The sequence below is a fragment of the Anolis carolinensis genome, chromosome 6, assembly GCF_035594765.1.
Source record: "Anolis carolinensis isolate JA03-04 chromosome 6, rAnoCar3.1.pri, whole genome shotgun sequence".
NCBI lineage: Eukaryota > Metazoa > Chordata > Lepidosauria > Squamata > Dactyloidae > Anolis > Anolis carolinensis.
In genome coordinates, this window is record NC_085846.1 from 107,275,081 (window position 1) to 107,291,960 (window position 16,880).

A 16,880-nucleotide genomic window follows, 5' to 3' on the forward strand; every position below is an offset into this window, starting at 1 on the left:
TAATTACCCTTCCAAAAATCTAAATTATGTGGGTGCCCATATGGTAAGTTTTTTGTGCATATCTGAGTCTTTATTTTCCCTTAATTAAATCCCCTGACAAACCACATCACCCTTCAAATTCAGGGGAATTTCAAAAGTGGCTTGTGTTTAGCAAGTTCTGTTAAAAAGGAAATAGAAAAAAGCCTCAGTTGTGTGCAAACTATATTGTAGACAAGAAGTATTCACCTCAGTAGACAAGAGCTTATAATGTATGTGTAAATATGCAACTAAACTAATCTTAAAAATGTATTATATAACCACTGTAAACACTGAAGTGCCATGCGGCATCATCAAAGCTAATTATTTCTCGAGTTGTTTGCTAAAGAATTCCCTCAACTAATCTATCAATTCACATTACAAAATGGCTGACACACTCCCTTCCATTTCCAAAAACAAAGGAAATCTACAGGAACATATATTTTATGGCTGCATTCCAACACGAAATATGGCATACATTATTCTGGACTTTTTCACTGGTCCTCCCCAAAGCTGCTGTTATGTCCTTACATTTTTGGAAGACAGAAAAACATATACATTATCTTCTCTCAGACTCTATGCACATATCATAGTGATAGTAACTTGATGCTACTTGAGGCTACTTTAACTATCACGGTTTATCCCACAGTATTTTTGGCTCTACAGTTTGATTATATGCTTTGAAATCTGTGCTACAGAAGTCTAGTTCACTCCCTTGAATTACAGAAGTCATTTTGTAGATAGTTTGAAATATCTCACCAAATTACAATTCCCAAGATTTCACAGGATAAAGCCATTAGCGTAAAATCTAACTAGATTGCATGGTATAGATATGCTTTCAGTCTCATCTTCAACTTAGGTAAGATTCATTTGTTAATTAATTAATTGACGGATCTTGGTCTCTGTTAGAAATATTTCTATTTATTGATTTAATACAATTTCACATAGTTCTGTAGTCAAGACATTTGCCCAGGCCACTTATAGATCAATACAACAGAACAGTCTCTGTGCTCAAGATCAGAAGCCCAGGAGTCCCAATTCTTCTCATTTTCTATAGTCAAAAATGGACTATAGAAAATTGTAATAACTATATTTATGATCAAGTCCAATCCAAAATCATAGCATATGTAGTATGGGAGGATACATAGAAGAATAAAACAGAAGAAATGAAAATAAATGGAAGACATATATAGAATGGATAGGAAGAGGTGAAGACAATGCAAATATTGTACAGGAATTAAGGAAATTGAGTGCATGATTATTTAAAGATAAAGATATAGGGTAAATATGTGGTCAGAAGGAAGGGTTTTTTGTGTGTCAGGAGCAACTTGAGAAATGAGCGACTTGAGAAGAAAGGGTGAAAGAAGTGGGGATGAGGGGTGTTAATAATTTAAAAAGCACCAACAGACACTAAATGTAAGCAAGATGTTGCAATGTTGAAAGTACAAAAAAATATAGTGAAAAAAATCATTATCTCTATGAGGTTGGTTAACACAGGGCATCTCACACTGAACACAAAACAATCATCACCCCTGAAAAATACAGTTTTTCTATTCAGCACAGAGGAAAAGAAAATATAAATTTTTCATAAACAATGGGGATGAGGTCTTTTTCTTTTTCTCCGTAACTCATGCAGGCAAATGAAAAAGAGCCCTGACTTGGAATTCTTGCCTTATCTTCCCATTTTCCTTTTTGCACTCTTCTTTAAAAGATGCTTGTTCTGTGATTTTAGATATTTAAAACAACTCTATATCCCAATTATAAAGGTTTAACTATTTGTCTTTTCACTCGTGAGTATGTTAATCTTATGTATTAATCTCATGCACCTGATTCTCATACTGAAGCGTAAGAGGCAGTTGCCCTCCAACTGCAGGCAGTCTTGGATGACACACACTTCCTTGACCCATTTCAAACTGGCTCCAGAGCAGGATATAGAGTGCAGACTGCTATGATCGCCTTAGTGGATGATCTACGTCTCAATACAGGGGGAATGTGTCTCTGATGGTGCTTCTAGATCTCTAAATGACCTTCAATACCATAGATCATGGTAACTTCTGGAACGCCTGGAGGGGCTGGGAATCGGTGGCACTGTGCTGCAGTGGTTTTGGTCATCCTTCTCAGACAGGTTCCAGATAGTGGCGCTTGGGGATAGCTGCTCCTCAAAAAAGGAGCTATTATGTGGTATCCCACAAGGTGCCATTCTATCTCCACTTCTCAGTACCTCACAACCTCTGTGATCCTGGCCATGAAAGCCTTTGACAACACAGATTCTACCTATAATTTATTAACTTGATATATCATTTTAGAATAAATTAACTCTTCCCTACCTCTCATTTTGTACTCACCAGAGAGAGAGGGGGGGAGGGAGAGAGAGAGAGAGAGAGAGAGAGAGAGAGAGAGAGAGAGAGAGAGAGAGAGAACTATAACACAGGAAGTGAGAAGAAAAGGAACAGAATACTTATTGTGAACTACTATCGTTAGGTGATTATGCAGTTTGTTTAAAACTGTGTTATTATTTGAGTTTTTAGCAATTGTGTATAAGCAACAATGAAATCAACTCCTGAGAAACCCCAAGAGAGTTACAATATGCACATTTCAATCTGATTTTTCAATATTCCAAATATGTGTATTTTAGCCATTTGTGTCACGCCCGTGGCAACGGAGCACCAAGAACCGGACACGGAGGCCAATATCTATCTAATATCTTTATTAAGGAAATATATAAGAATAATAAAAACAAGTAGAAAATATAGTCCAGAAGCAGACCTATCAAATGAGGTTAAATATAGTCCAGAAAGATTTTGTCCAATAAATGATATTAGAGTTCAAAGTAGAATCCAACAAACCGAAACACACACTATTGCCAAGCAATAGTGTGGGGAAATGTCCAGAGTCTTTCAAGGTCCAAGGTAAATTCACAACAAGGCTGAAACAAAACTTGATTCTATGAGCAAGGTCCATGGCTAGGAACAAGGCAAGGCAATACTTGAATACTTGAATACTTGGCTAGGCAAAGCAAGGAGACTGGGGTTGCGGACTCTGCGAAGTCCACACAAGGCTGGAAACACGAAATCACTCCTGAAGCTGCTATGTTGACTCCGCACGGAACCTACCGTGCCAGGCACCTATATCTGGGCCCCGTTTTCCTGCCAAGCAGGTGTCCAGCGTTCTCTTTCCCTAGAGAACAGGAAACGAAACCCAGCTTTCTCCAGATGTGAGACTCCCTAGATTTTCCCAGGGGAAACATGGCTAATCAGTGTCTTGTTTAGCTGCAATTCTCAAACTCCTGCGAACCTGTTCCTTCACTCCCCTGTCTGCAGTATAGGACTGTCTCCTAGCAAAAGGGGGTGAGAGCTGCTCAAGGTCTGTTTTAATGGGTTCTTGGGCAAAAACATCAACATCAGGCATCTGGAAAGATTCCGGCTCTTGCTGAGCCGGCGAAAACCCCATGTTTTCGTCTTCATTAGCCACGATGGCACTGGGAGCAGGACTACAAGGCCCATGAGGCATCACAATTTGGAATGATTTCGTTTATTTACATTTTAATAAATAATTAATATAGATCAGTGGTTCTCAACCTATAGGTCCCCAGATGTTTTGGCCTTCAACTCCCTGAAATCCCAACACTTGGGGACCCACAGGTTGAGAATCACTGTTATGGCTAATCTATACAATTCATTTTTACCATAACTTTTACTTTTCTAAATTCCCAGTCTTCTCTCTTGTTCTTGTTTATTTGCATCTAAGTGTATTTTTAATTCATTCCAATATTATCTCAAAAAACTGTTCTCAAAAAACAAATTCTGCTCTTACTTTTGCACTTTAGTTGCAATATGAATTTTATGTTTTGTCTCTTTCCATTTAATGATCTCTTTACTAGCAACTTTATGTGCAGATACTGAATCATTCCATGGTTTTAATTGGATGACTGAGATTCAATAATGTGAATTACAATATAATCAACAAAACTGGAGACTGGAGATGGGGGGACGACGACTGATTTTTAAAAAAGCATTGTGTGTATCTTCTATTTTGTCTTTATTTTACAATAGCAGTCTTAACCCTGACAAAGAAAACTTAACTTCTTTATTGTACACCAAACTATGCAAAGTTTCCATTAAAGTACATGAATGGAAACAAAAAAATTTCCTTTCAGCTATGACAAAGTATTTTAAAAATATTTTCAGAGGACAAATATGCCCTTACAGAGCAGATATATGGGTGTGCTTTTTACTGCTAATGGTGGCACTAGAAATGTCTCCCAAAAGGGAGGCTAAAATGAACATATAATTTTTAGCATATGTAATTTGCCTATCTGGGCTAAAGGAAAATGAGTGGACATGTTGCACTCATACTCCAATAGCCTTTATCTAGAATGCAGCAATGAATAAGGAAAGACAGAGCTTGTCTCCGAACGATATGACACCCCTTCATCAAGCACAGACACAGTAGGAACATAAATGTGGGCTTTTTACTTGCCACAGACAGCTTAATGGCATATTGTGTTTCTCCAACTCGACTTTACTCTACTAACCACTGCCACCATGACTCAAACAAACCACATTTATTTCCTCTACACAGTATCCCAAACTTAAAAGGAATAGCATATTAGATTATCAAAGGAACTTAATTTAAAAATATTATGAATATTCTACCAGCAAATTTCATAGAATCATAGAATAATAGAGTTGGAAGAGACCTCATGGGCCATCCTGTCCAACCCTCTGCCAAGAAGCAGGAAATCGCATTCAAAGCACCCCCAACAGACTGCCATCCAGCCTCTGCTTAAAAGTCTCCAAAGAAAGAGCCTCCACCACAGTCCGGGAGAGAGAATTCCACTGCCGAACAGCTCTCACAGTGAGGAAATTCTTCCTGATGTTCACGTGAAATCTCCTTTCCTGTAGTTTAAAGCCATTGTTCCACATCGTAGTCTCCAGGGCAGCAGAAAACAAACTTGATCCCTCCTCCCTATGACTTCCCCTCACATATTTATACATGGCTATCATGTCTCCTCTCAGCCTTCTCTTCTGCAGGCTAAACATGACCAGATCTTTAATCTGTTCCTCATAGGGCTTGTTCTCCAGACCTTTGATCATTTTAGTTGCCCTCCTCTGGACACCTTCCAGCTTGTCAACATCTCCCTTCATTTGCGGTGCCCAGAACTGGACACAGTATTCCAGGTGTGGTCTGACCAAGGCAGAATAGAGGAGTAGCATGACTTCCCTGGATCTAGACGCTATACCCCTATTGATGCAGGCCAAAATCCCATTGGCTTTTTTAGCTGCCACATCAATTGTTGGATCATGTTTAACTTGTTGTCCACAAGGACTCCAAGATCTTTTTCATACGTCCTGCTGTTCGAGCCAGGCATCCCCCATCTGTATATTTGCATTCCATTTTTTCTGCCTAAGTGGAGTATCCTGCATTTGTCCTTGTTGAACTTCATTTTGTTAGTTTCAGCCCATCTCTCTAGTCTGTTAAGATCGTTTTGAATGCTGCTCCTGTCTTCTGGAGTATTAGCTATCCCTCCCAGTTTGGTGTCATCTGCAAGCTTAATGATCTTGCCTTCTAATTCTTCATCTAAGTCATTAATAAAGATGTTTATAGAACCGGGCCCAGGACGGAACCCTGCGGCACTCCACTAGTCACTTCTTTCCAGGATGAAGAAGACACATTGGTGAGCACCCTTTGGGGTTGTTCGCTTAGCCAATTACAGATCCACCTAACTGTAGTTTTGTCTAGCCCACATTTTACTAGTTTGTTTGACAGAAGGTCATGGGGGACCTTGTAGAAGACCTTACTGAAATCCAGGTACGCTACATCCATGGCGTTCCCTGTATCAACCCAGCTTGTAACTCTATTGAAAAAAGAGATCAGATTAGTCTGGCATGACTTGTTTTTGATAAATCTGTGTTGACCATTAGCAATGTCCGTATTTGTTTCTAAGTGTTTGCAGACCACTTCCTTAACAATCTTTTCCAGAATCGACGTGAGGCTGACCGGACGGTAATTATTTGGGTTGTCCTTTTTCCCCTTCTTGAAGATAGGGACCACATTTTCCCTCCTCCAATCCACTGGGACTTCTCCTGTTCCCCAAGAACTCTCAAAGATGATTGCCAGTGGTTCTGAAATAACTTCCGCTAGTTCCTTAAATACTCTTGGATGTAGTTGATCTGGCCCTGGGGACTTAAATTTGTTTAGAGCTGCCAGGTATTGCTGAACAACTTGCTTCCCTATTTGGGGTTAGAGTCCCGGTTCCCTTGATTCTTATCCAGATGCTTTCAAGCTGGTTTCCCAGTCTTGCATTTCTTCTGCAACGGAACTGTTTTTGACATATAAAGCTACTACTACTACTCTCCTCTTTGTTCTATTTTTGTGAAAGAGGTTATAGCCCTCAATGGCTACATTCCAGTAATGGGAGTCATCCCAACAGGTTTCAGTGATGCCTATGGCATCGTAAGTGTGGTGTTGTGCTAAAAGTTGGAGTTCATCTTGCTTATTTCCCATGCTCTGTGCATTAGTGTAAAGACATGTAAGCCCCTGAGACCTCCCCCCGAGCTGTTTATTTGGGATTGTGCTCTTGGTCCTTGGTCCTTGTTGTGTTTGTGCAACCCTCCATTTAGCCTTTTGGCGGTTCTCCATGGTCATGGGTAAAATACTGTTCGCAAGGCTGTTGTTCCCCTCCCCCAGTGGATCTAGTTTAAAGTGTGCCTGATGAGGTTTGTGAGTCTGTGTGCAAAAAGGTGTTTTCCTACTTGTGTGAGATGCACCCCATCCCTTGCTATTAAGCACAAAACAGAATCAAAAACTGTTGTGCTGAACAGTAACAAGAAAGCACAAGATCTGCTAATTTTCCAATATCAGTATAATGAAATTCTCCTTGAAAAAATTGCCTAGAACTGACCTTGCCCTTAAACCAGATGCAATATTTACTACTTTTACTCAGCAGGCGGAAAAGATCCTCTGTCTCCACACAATTGTAGAATGTAAAGTTACATGCAGTTTAACACATTTCACTGTAAGAAGTCTTGAGTTATTTTAGTGGCCTAACTTTAGTAGCCGTGTAGTTTTTACTGCCAACTTGGCTAAGATTATCCAACTCTAGCCTGTTCATACTCAATACTGTAAAAGAAAGGAGTAAAATGTGGCCCCTGGGGTGGGTCAATATTTTTGCATAACATTTTAATTTTTTCTTTGCCCAAAATGCATTCAAAAATTCCTCCAGGAGGTATGCCGGACATTTCCACCATGTTTAAACATCCCTTAGGGCCCCCAGCATTGAAGGAAATTTTTTTGCAATTTTTTCAAGAAATCTTTTTAGCTCAAACTGCTTTCCATGAAATTGGGGGATGGGAGATTTATCAGTTGAAAGTAAGATGTGACTTTTCAATGTAGCAATGTTATAACGGGGAGGAAAAAAGAAGGGTGCCAAAAACTTCATCCAAGACTTCACCATTCTATTCTGGCTATAGCGAGCCCATTCTGTCAGTAGAAGCAATTGCATGAGTGATTTGCTGCACGTATTATACCACTCTCAACCCTCACACATGCATTATGCATTATATATTTGTATCTCAGTCTTGGCCGAACTTCAGAATGACCCATTTCATAATATCTCCATCCACACAAAAGTGGGAGAAGAGAAGAATATATAAGAGGGTGAATGTACAAACTGTATGTTTAGTAGCCAAGGCCTTATCCTGTTCATCAGCTTGCACTTTACCAACCCCTCTGGCCCTATGTTACTTTGTTGCACCAGCCCTGGCCCAGCTTCTCATAGTTGCCTAGGTGGTGGTGAATGCCTCCCTTTCGGAAGGCATATTTCCAGCGAGCCTCAAATTGGCTGTGATCAAACCGCTGTTGAAAAAGCCATCACTGGACACCACTCAATTGGACAGCTATCGGACTATTTCCAATCTCCCCTTTTTGGGCAAGGTCATGGAACGTGTGGTGGCTGCACAACTCCAGGCATTCTTGGTAGACACTGATTTTCTAGATCCGGCACAGTCTGGCTTCAGACCGGGCATGGTACCGAGACAGCCTTGGTCACCTTAGTCGATGATCTACGCCGGGAACTGGACAGGGGGAGTGTGTCCCTGCTGGTTCAGCTGGACCTCTCAGCGGCCTTCGATACCGTCGATCATGGTATCCTTCTGGGGCGCCTTGCGGGGATGGGTCTCGGGAGGTACTGTTTTGCAGTCCTTCCTGGAGGGTCCTTCCGGTCCTCCCTGAAGGGTCATTCCCAGATGGTGTCATTGGGGGACACCTGCTCGGCCCCACAACCATTGACTTGTGGGATCCCACAGGGTTCAGTACTGTCCCTCATGTTTTTAACATTTACATGAAGCCATGGGGAGAGATCATCCAGAGTTTTGGGGTGCAGTGTCATTTGTACGCAGATGATGTCCAGCTCTGTCACTCCTTTCCACCTGTCACTAAGGAGGTTGTTCAGGTCCTGAACCAGTGTCTGGCTTCAGTGTTGGACAGGATGAGGGCAAACAAATTGAAATTGAATCCAGACAAGACAGAGGTCCTCCTGGTCAGTCGTAGGGCTGAACAGGGTATAGGGTTACAGCCTGTGTTGGACAGGGTCGCACTCCCCCTGAAGACGCAAGTTCACAGTCTGGGTGTTCTCCTGGACTCATCGCTGAGCCTGGAACCCCAGGTCTCGGCAGTGGCCAGGGAGCATTTGCACAACTAAGACTTGTGCGCCAGCTGCGCCCGTACCTTGAGACGTCTGACTTGGCCACGGTGGTCCACACTCTGGTTACATCCTGCCTGGACTACTGCAACACGCTCTACGTGGGTCTGCCTTTGAAGATGGCCTGGAAGCTTCAATTAGTACAACGGGCGGCAGCCAGGCTTATAACCGGAGCGGCATACAGGGAGCATACCACTCCTTTATTGTGTCAGCTACACTGGCTGCCAATATGCTACCGAGCCTAATTCAAAGTGCTGGTCTTGGCCTACAAAGCCCTAAATGGTTCTAGTCCAACTTACCTGTCCGAACGTATCTCCTCCTATGAGCCTATGAGAAACTTAAGATCATCTGGGGAGGCCCTGCTCTCGATCCCACCTGCCTCGCAAGCGCGGCTGGTGGGGACGAGAGACAGGGCCGTCTCAGTGGTGACTCCTCGGCTGGGGAACACCCTCCCTAGTGACATCTGGCAGACCCCATCCCTTTTGGGTTTCAGAAAGAAATTGAAGACCTGGCTGTGCACACAAGCGTTTAAAGAATAAGTTCTGTTGGCTTTGACTCAGACTGGATTAAGATTTATGTACAAGGTCTTGAGATTGAATGGTTCAAATATTTTATATTGTTTTTGTTGTATATTGTTATTTTGTTTGACTGTTTTAACTGTTTTATTGTTTTATTTTATTGTACTGTGGTGTATTGGCATCAAATTCTGCCAGACTTGTAAGCCGCCCTGAGTCCCCTTGAGTGAGAAGGGCGGAATAGAAATGATGGAAATAAATAAATAGGCTCACCCTGAAATTTTGACCAATGGTAGTTGAATTTTACACAATGTATTACTAGAACTGGCTTCTAATTTTAAATGTGTATAATTGTTTTAATAGTAATATGTTCATGTTTTTATTTTATTTTATTTTGGGTATGCTCTATGTTTCTGTGTTGGTAATTAAATGCTTTTATCTATGCTGAAAACCGCCCTGAGTCCCTTCGTTGAGATAGAGCAGTATACAAATAAAGTTTGGTTGTTTGTTGTTATCATCTCCAGTCAGCACTGCCAATGGTCCCTGGAAAACGCCATGTTGGAATTTACCATACCTTGTTCCAAAATAGCTATGGTTGTAAACCTACTGTGATTGTAGCAATTCAACACATTTGAGGGTGAGGGATTAGATGGCAAATGCTCTTCAAATACAAACCAAAATAGCCCCCTGCACATAAAATACTACAGGACACAGGATTCTTATTTAAACTTTTCCTCCTCCATGCTTATTTGTTATGTCCAAGAATATTTTCTCATGAGACAACAATCTATTATGTGGGCACTTGTCTGCTGCTTGAAGCCATACATTCCTGGTTCATCTGTTGTTTATAATAAATAGCAACAAGCCATGATTCATACTTTCATGCTTAAAAAAGCATTACATAGAAAGAAACCTTCCAATGGTCTCCAATACTGATTATGAATAGGTTTCCAGAGAAAATACGTGGGAGAGGGGAATCTAACCAAGAAACAGACAACTGAGAAACAGAACATCAGATCTCGGGAGAAATCATCCCAGGAATGGCTAGGCATTAAGGGTCCCTCACAAATACAGGTTATTTGGGATTCCTGGTGCTATGTTAATAGATGCTTTACAAAAACCTCAATATAATTTCAAATTCAGTTTTCATCTCATTTATGTGCATTTAATTATCATATTACACTTTTATTGATACTTCCAAAATGTTTATACTTCTGAAACAATCATACACAAAGGGCTCGTCTTTTCCACAAATATAAAGCATTTAATTTTCTGCTGGTTTACCATACCAAATAACATTCTAAATCTGTAGAATCTGAATTCCTCATTCTGAGTTCCTCATTCAAAACAACCTGAAAATATAGACAATGTCCAAATTACAAGGAAATTCTTAACTGCAATATATTTCTTAATCGCCTTCAGTTATACTGTAATTTATACTAGAAGATGAACAGTAAACAGCTTTTCATTTAAGAAACAGCAGTGACTAAAGCATCTCACTGCTCCAAACTGGAAATATGTATTCATCTGCTGTTAATATCTAGACAACTGCCAAAATGAAACCGCTTGCATTTGCATTGTACTACGTTTTATTGGTGCTTCATGGTAGAATATTGTCAATAATACAAGTTTAGAGTAATCTGAGACATTTTTACAGTGTAGGGGGGAAATCTTTACTTATGAATTCATGTTATTTATTGACTAACTCCTTGCTGTTTCCAAACTACCACAGTGGTTATCAACCCATCTTCCTATTTCTTTTTAGGCAGCTCTGTTTGATGTCTTGTGGACTTATGGAAACTTCCAGCACCACATGGGATGACAAAGAAAGTAGTATAACACTAAGGAATATATGCCTACTAGGCACAAAGAATTGATAACACGGGACCTTAAAATTAGGTCTGTAGCCCTTCACAAGGCCCATCTCTGTTTGTTTTTGAGGATTGAATAAATTTGGCCTGGTACTGTAAGATATGATAGCATTGCCAAAAACCAGAATGAGAAGCCGCCTTGAGTCACCTTCGGGGTGAGAAAGGCGGGGTATAAATGGGGCAAATAAATAAATAAACCAACAAGAAAGAAAAGACCAAGATCACAGCAAGCACTGCCAAACCAAAGCTGTAGGTAAAGGTTTTCCCCTGACGTTAAGTCCAGTCATAACCGACTCTGGGGGTTGGTGCTCATCTCCATTTCTAAGCTGAAGAGCCGGCGTTGTCCGTAGACACCTCCAAGGTCATGTGGCTGGCATGACTGCATGAAGCGCCGTTACCTTCCCGCCGGAGCGGTACCTATTGATCTACTCACATTGGCATGTTTTCAAACTGCTAGGTTGGCAGGAGCTGGGGCTAACAGCGGGTGCTCATTCCGCTCCCGGGATTTGAACCTGGGACCTTTTGGTCCGCAAATTCAGCAGCTCAGCGCTTTAACACACTGTGCCACCAGGGACTCCAAAACTGTAGCTGATGCCAAAACATACAACAGAAACCATATCACTAAATACATAAATGATATGACTGACAAAACCAGCGAGCCACTGCAAAGTTGTTGTCTTTTAATTCACATTTTCCAATGCTGGATTCCAGCCCTGTAAATCAGCTTAAATTTCAGCATCACAAGCAGTCACCAGCTGCTTAAGGTATAATGCTGCCAATGGCAAGAGGAATAGTGGAAATAAGCTTCGAAAAAACTGTTCTGTGATCATATTAGCTTACACCATCAGAACCAAGATTTGTTACAGGTTGATTATGCTTTACCCACAATGCTTGCAACCAGAAGAGTTCCGTATTTCAGATTTTTCCAAACTTTGGAATACTTTAATATAAATAAACACAAAAAACATTTCTATTTCCATAGCATGAACCTAATTTTACATACAATATCTTTAATAATATTGTATACGTTAACTCATTAGAAAGCAAAGGTGTCAATATCTCAGCCACTCTGCAGCACCTGATTATGATTGGTAACTTTTGTGTCTTCATAAAAGTATTGTAAACAAATGTTTTGCCTCAGTCCAGAACTTAAAACCGTATTTGTAACGACCACGATTTTCCTGAAAATTTATCAAAGTTTTAGTTGTCAGAATCACATATTGAATCATGGTTATAATAACAGTAAACAAACAAATATTTTGACATTTCATTGTATTTAGTATAAATTTTGAACTGAAATGTAAGTCCACCTCAAGTTTTAAACATAAAATTCATTTATGTCTCATATGCATCTTATACACATAGCTTGAAGATAATGCTTTAGAATGTTTTAAAATAATTTTGTGCATGAAACAAAGTTTTTGTACACTCTTCCATCAGAAAGCCAAGGCATCATAATCTCAGCCACCCATGTGGAATATTTTAGAGTATTTTGGATTTTGGAATTCTGGATAAGGGATATATATATCTTTGCCATGCTGCCAAAGGAAAGGGCACTAAGAACTGAGCAAAATATTAACCCCGAAAGATGAAATTTTCTGTTGAAATTAAAATGTAAAAACAATAAATGCAGGTCTAAGATGTGCTACACTACTCATTGGTAATGCTTCCACCATCAAAATGAAATTTGAATTCCTGAAATTCTGAATGTTGTTCTGCTTGCTGGCAGTATGCAAAATAACTGTGTATAGAGTATAACAGGGCTATGGACAATAGCAGGGCTATGGACAAAGCTCCAAAAGGCCAACAGGAAATGATATTTATATGAGATCTCACTAAAAGCTTAAAAAAAGAAAGAAAAGAAGATGTTCTTAGTTCCAATTTATGCACACCATCACAGCGTCTTTCTGGCATGTTATTCTAAATATGTTGAAAATAAATTTTACGCATATGTTGTATCACAGCAATATCCGTTCATTTTTAATGCCAGATGTTCAGCTGCCAAAGAATAAAAACTAACTTCCAAAGGTCTCCTTGTGCTACATCTACTTTAACTGTCTTTAACAGTGAAACGGTCCAAGCATCTAATAGAAGCAATCCTCACACTTCCATAGCTTAATACTGCAGCAAACTTGGAGCTTCAATCTGCCCTGAATGGTGATGAGATAGCCACCCTGGCATTGTTTTCCCAATGTGTAAAATATTCTCATTTATATGTTAATAGTTGTTGGAACTGAATAGAGAAGGTGAGCATGGATGCAGTGCTGTGGGATGGCTAAAGGCTTAACTTTGCATACATGAAAACCCAATTTGAATCTGCGATTATATATAAACATCCTTGGGCCCCTTGGATATGGAGATACAATATTCTGTATGCAAAATATCACAGATAAAACCTGGGATAGCCTCCATTTGGAATTTCAGAGAAAAGCTTACAGACCTCTGTTGATCGTGTCACTCTTGATGAATCAGTGGTTTGGCTTCCTATAAAGCAATTGCATGTGTTCCTATGTGATGCTTAACTAATGGGATCGTTACTTTCCCCCATAAAAGCTAAAATATAAAAGTAAGAAGAATCTAGCATATAACTTAATGAAATATAGTCCAAAACAGATAGCACTAAACCAAGATCATCTATATATGAATCATTCTGTTCAATCAACCGGACAAATGCTGGACCATTTATTCCCACTAATTCAGTGGGAAGATAAGCCAACCAACACTAATGACTAATACGAATGTACTAATGACAAAAATATTTTTAAGTGTATAATCTTTCATGGCAAATTTCTACCACAACCATTAGAAACAGCAAGGAAAGCGTCATTTCCAAGATTCATCATTGCTTTCAAAAGCATAATCAAAGGCCACTATCCTAAAGGTACGGTAAAAAGATCCATGGCCTCTTCAGTTCTAAGACTTTTTAGGTAGACAAAGAAAATGCTTACAACATCCAGAAAATGCTTCAAGACCTAGATAAAAAAGAAATCAAAGTGTCTATACCCTCTCAGTGCAGCGTGCGCGTGCAATACAACACAAACTTCAACTACGGAATATAAAGTGGAAAGGTGATTCCAAATAAAAATGAATTCATCAACTAATGTACAAATATGTACTCTAAAGAATACTGTTTCAATATCAGAAAGAAGAAATGTACCGTTGTATAAAGAAAGCTTTATGGACCAAGTGAGTATGCCTATATAGAATCATAAAGTTGGAAGAGACCTTGTGGGCCATCCAGTCCAATCCCCTGCCAAGAAGCAGGAAAATCGGCCATATGGACACATGAAGAAAAAAAAACTCTCCCAAGGAAGTAAATTAAAGAAGCCTTACTGTCTCTAAAGAAACTCAATTAGAGGAAAACCCAACATGTTTCTGTTGCTGCTTCGAGAATCTTGTTCACATTCTGTTTGCAGTTACCGTAATGGGTTGTTTTTCTACAATGCCACAGAGTGCTTTCTACTAACATATGCTTCTCTTTTATCATAACAATTTCAGCCCATTTCTATCAGTCAGATCAACAGCAGTTTCATTCCTTGTAAAGTGCCCCTCACCATCTGCAGTTTTTTGCATCCTTCTATGTCAATTCAAAGGTCTAAAGTAATAATTGCCAGTGTCTCTCACAATTGTTTTTACTGCAAAATAACTACTGCATTACATAGCATGATACGTTTTTATATACCCACACAAAAGTTTATACTGAGGAATATCTCATTGTTCAGTTAAAAAAAACTGTAAACCTTGTTTTGGTGTCAACCTATGGCAAGTAAAAGGAACAATGTATTTTCAGGAAATGCTTCCATAGCAAGGTTTTGGCACTGTCTCTCTTAACTTCTCTCTTAGAAGAAAACTAAAAACTTGGTTCTGCGCCCAGGCATTCAGCGAATAAGCTCATTGGCTGTTGTAATCGGGTTGCAAAACTGTAATTGTAGCAGTATTGAATGACTGAAGATGGTGCAATATTGCTGCTTTGCAGCGTTTTAATTTTTGTATACTTTTTATCATGTTTTTATCATGTTTTTATCATGTCTTTATCATGTTTTAATTGTTTTGTTTTTATAGTATTTGTTGCTGGCCCTCGTGGCAGAATGTAAGCCGCTCTGAGTCCCCTCGGGGAGAAGGGCGGGGTATAAATGCATGTAATAAATAAATAAATAACACTCATCGTGATTCCAGAAACTTGCCTCCTGCTCCCACCTTAATGTCTTGGTCATAAGGTGTTCCCAGCTGAAAACAGTAGTCCATGCTAAACTTGAAGCATTGACTGATCAGAAGATAAATGGCTTTTTATTATCTAACCCTAATTAAGGGGCAAAACAAATTAATCCAACCATAACAAGAAAACACCTACTTTGGAGATTGTCAGGGATTTAGGATGATTGTCAGGGTCAATGATTTATGAAGACTTCAGTGATGGGAGTGGGGATACTAGAGAGGAAGGAAAGGAAAACATGGAATCAGATTGCAACCATGTGAACTGTTGAATCAAGCATATAACATGAACACTATTTTCTCAAGGCTCTGACATATTTTCTTTCCTTCCAAACTCACTGCTTTTTTCAATCTATTACACTTTCTCTGGAAGGGAGCTCACCCACAGAGCTTGAATAAGATGGCAACTCAGGCCATATGGCTGATCATCTGCTGTTCAATGGTATCCAACATAGCTAATAGCTACTGACCCACATATACTTCATGGAATTTTCTAAATTTCTCAACTTAAGGGAATATAAACTGCTTATGAATTTTCACCAGAATTATGTGTTGCATGTAGAAGTATGTTATATGTTAGTTATTTCAGCAAAAGAACACTCAAAACATAAAAGATAATCTTGAATCCTGGTATAGCCAGCTAATGCTTATATGCAGAAGGCGAGGAGGAATAACAACCTACCCACCCTTAAATCACAAAATATAGCCCAAGGAAGATCTGCAGTGTCTGATAGCAAGTAAAAAGCTGCTATCAGGTTAATGAAAATACACTAGAGCAGTGGTTCCCCACCCTTTTGACTCAACGGAGCCCTTTCTAGGACCAATTTCTATGGCAAGTGCCCCTTAGGCCTATCCTATGTCTTACAATTTACTGGTGTTTAGGAGTAGTGTTACAGGGAAAGGAAGAGAGGATAGATATTAAAGGAATGTAAAGTAAAGAGATCTCTAAACAATTGGGCAATGTCCATGTAATAGAATAATATTTTAAAAACTTTGAAATTTACCGTATTATCTTGATTCATTCTCAACTACCAGCAATACATTAAAAATTCCAAAGTTCAATAAATCAAGCCATTTGTGTTACAATAGGAGAGGGCACTGTAGTGCAACAGTAGGCCTAAATTAAGCCATTATATAAAATAACATATAAACGTTTAATGAGATATCTATGGTTGCATTTTTTTTTGGACAGTGGCAAATTCAACTTGACAAATTTCTGCTCAGAATGTAATTTCAAGTTTTCTTATTTTGATTCTACTTTTTGTTTCTTATTCTTTAATTTTACCCCATCATTTGTTCTCTGCCATCTCCTAGGCCTTTGAAAGATTTCAGTGCAAGAGCCAGAGAAACTGCTGCCCATTCAGAGTAGACTATATTGAGTAATATGGAGACTGATTCTATAAATATAGCAGCATTACACTTCACATCACACTTCTTCAACATATTTTCCACAGTCACACAACTGCAGGAGTAGTAAGGCACACTAATCACCTAGATCAAGCATGGGCAAACCTCGGCCCTCCAGGTGTTTTGGACTTCAACTCCCGGAGGGCCAAAGTTTGCCCA

The 16,880-nt window shown here is 39.5% G+C and overlaps 1 protein-coding gene across 14 annotated transcripts in view; it reads right to left on the reverse strand.

Annotated features, from left to right (window-relative positions):
* zmynd11 (zinc finger MYND-type containing 11) overlaps nt 1-16,880 on the reverse strand; it is a 96,539-nt gene that overhangs the window by 52,153 nt on the left and 27,506 nt on the right. For 5 of the 14 annotated variants that reach the window (XM_062957561.1, XM_008112295.3, XM_062957567.1 and 2 more), the window contains one exon: nt 15,454-15,530. The exons of the other annotated variants lie outside the window; for them this stretch is intronic. The gene's annotated coding sequence lies outside the window, so the exon portion shown is untranslated. The remainder of the gene's footprint in view (nt 1-15,453; nt 15,531-16,880) is intronic. 14 annotated transcript variants of the gene reach the window in all.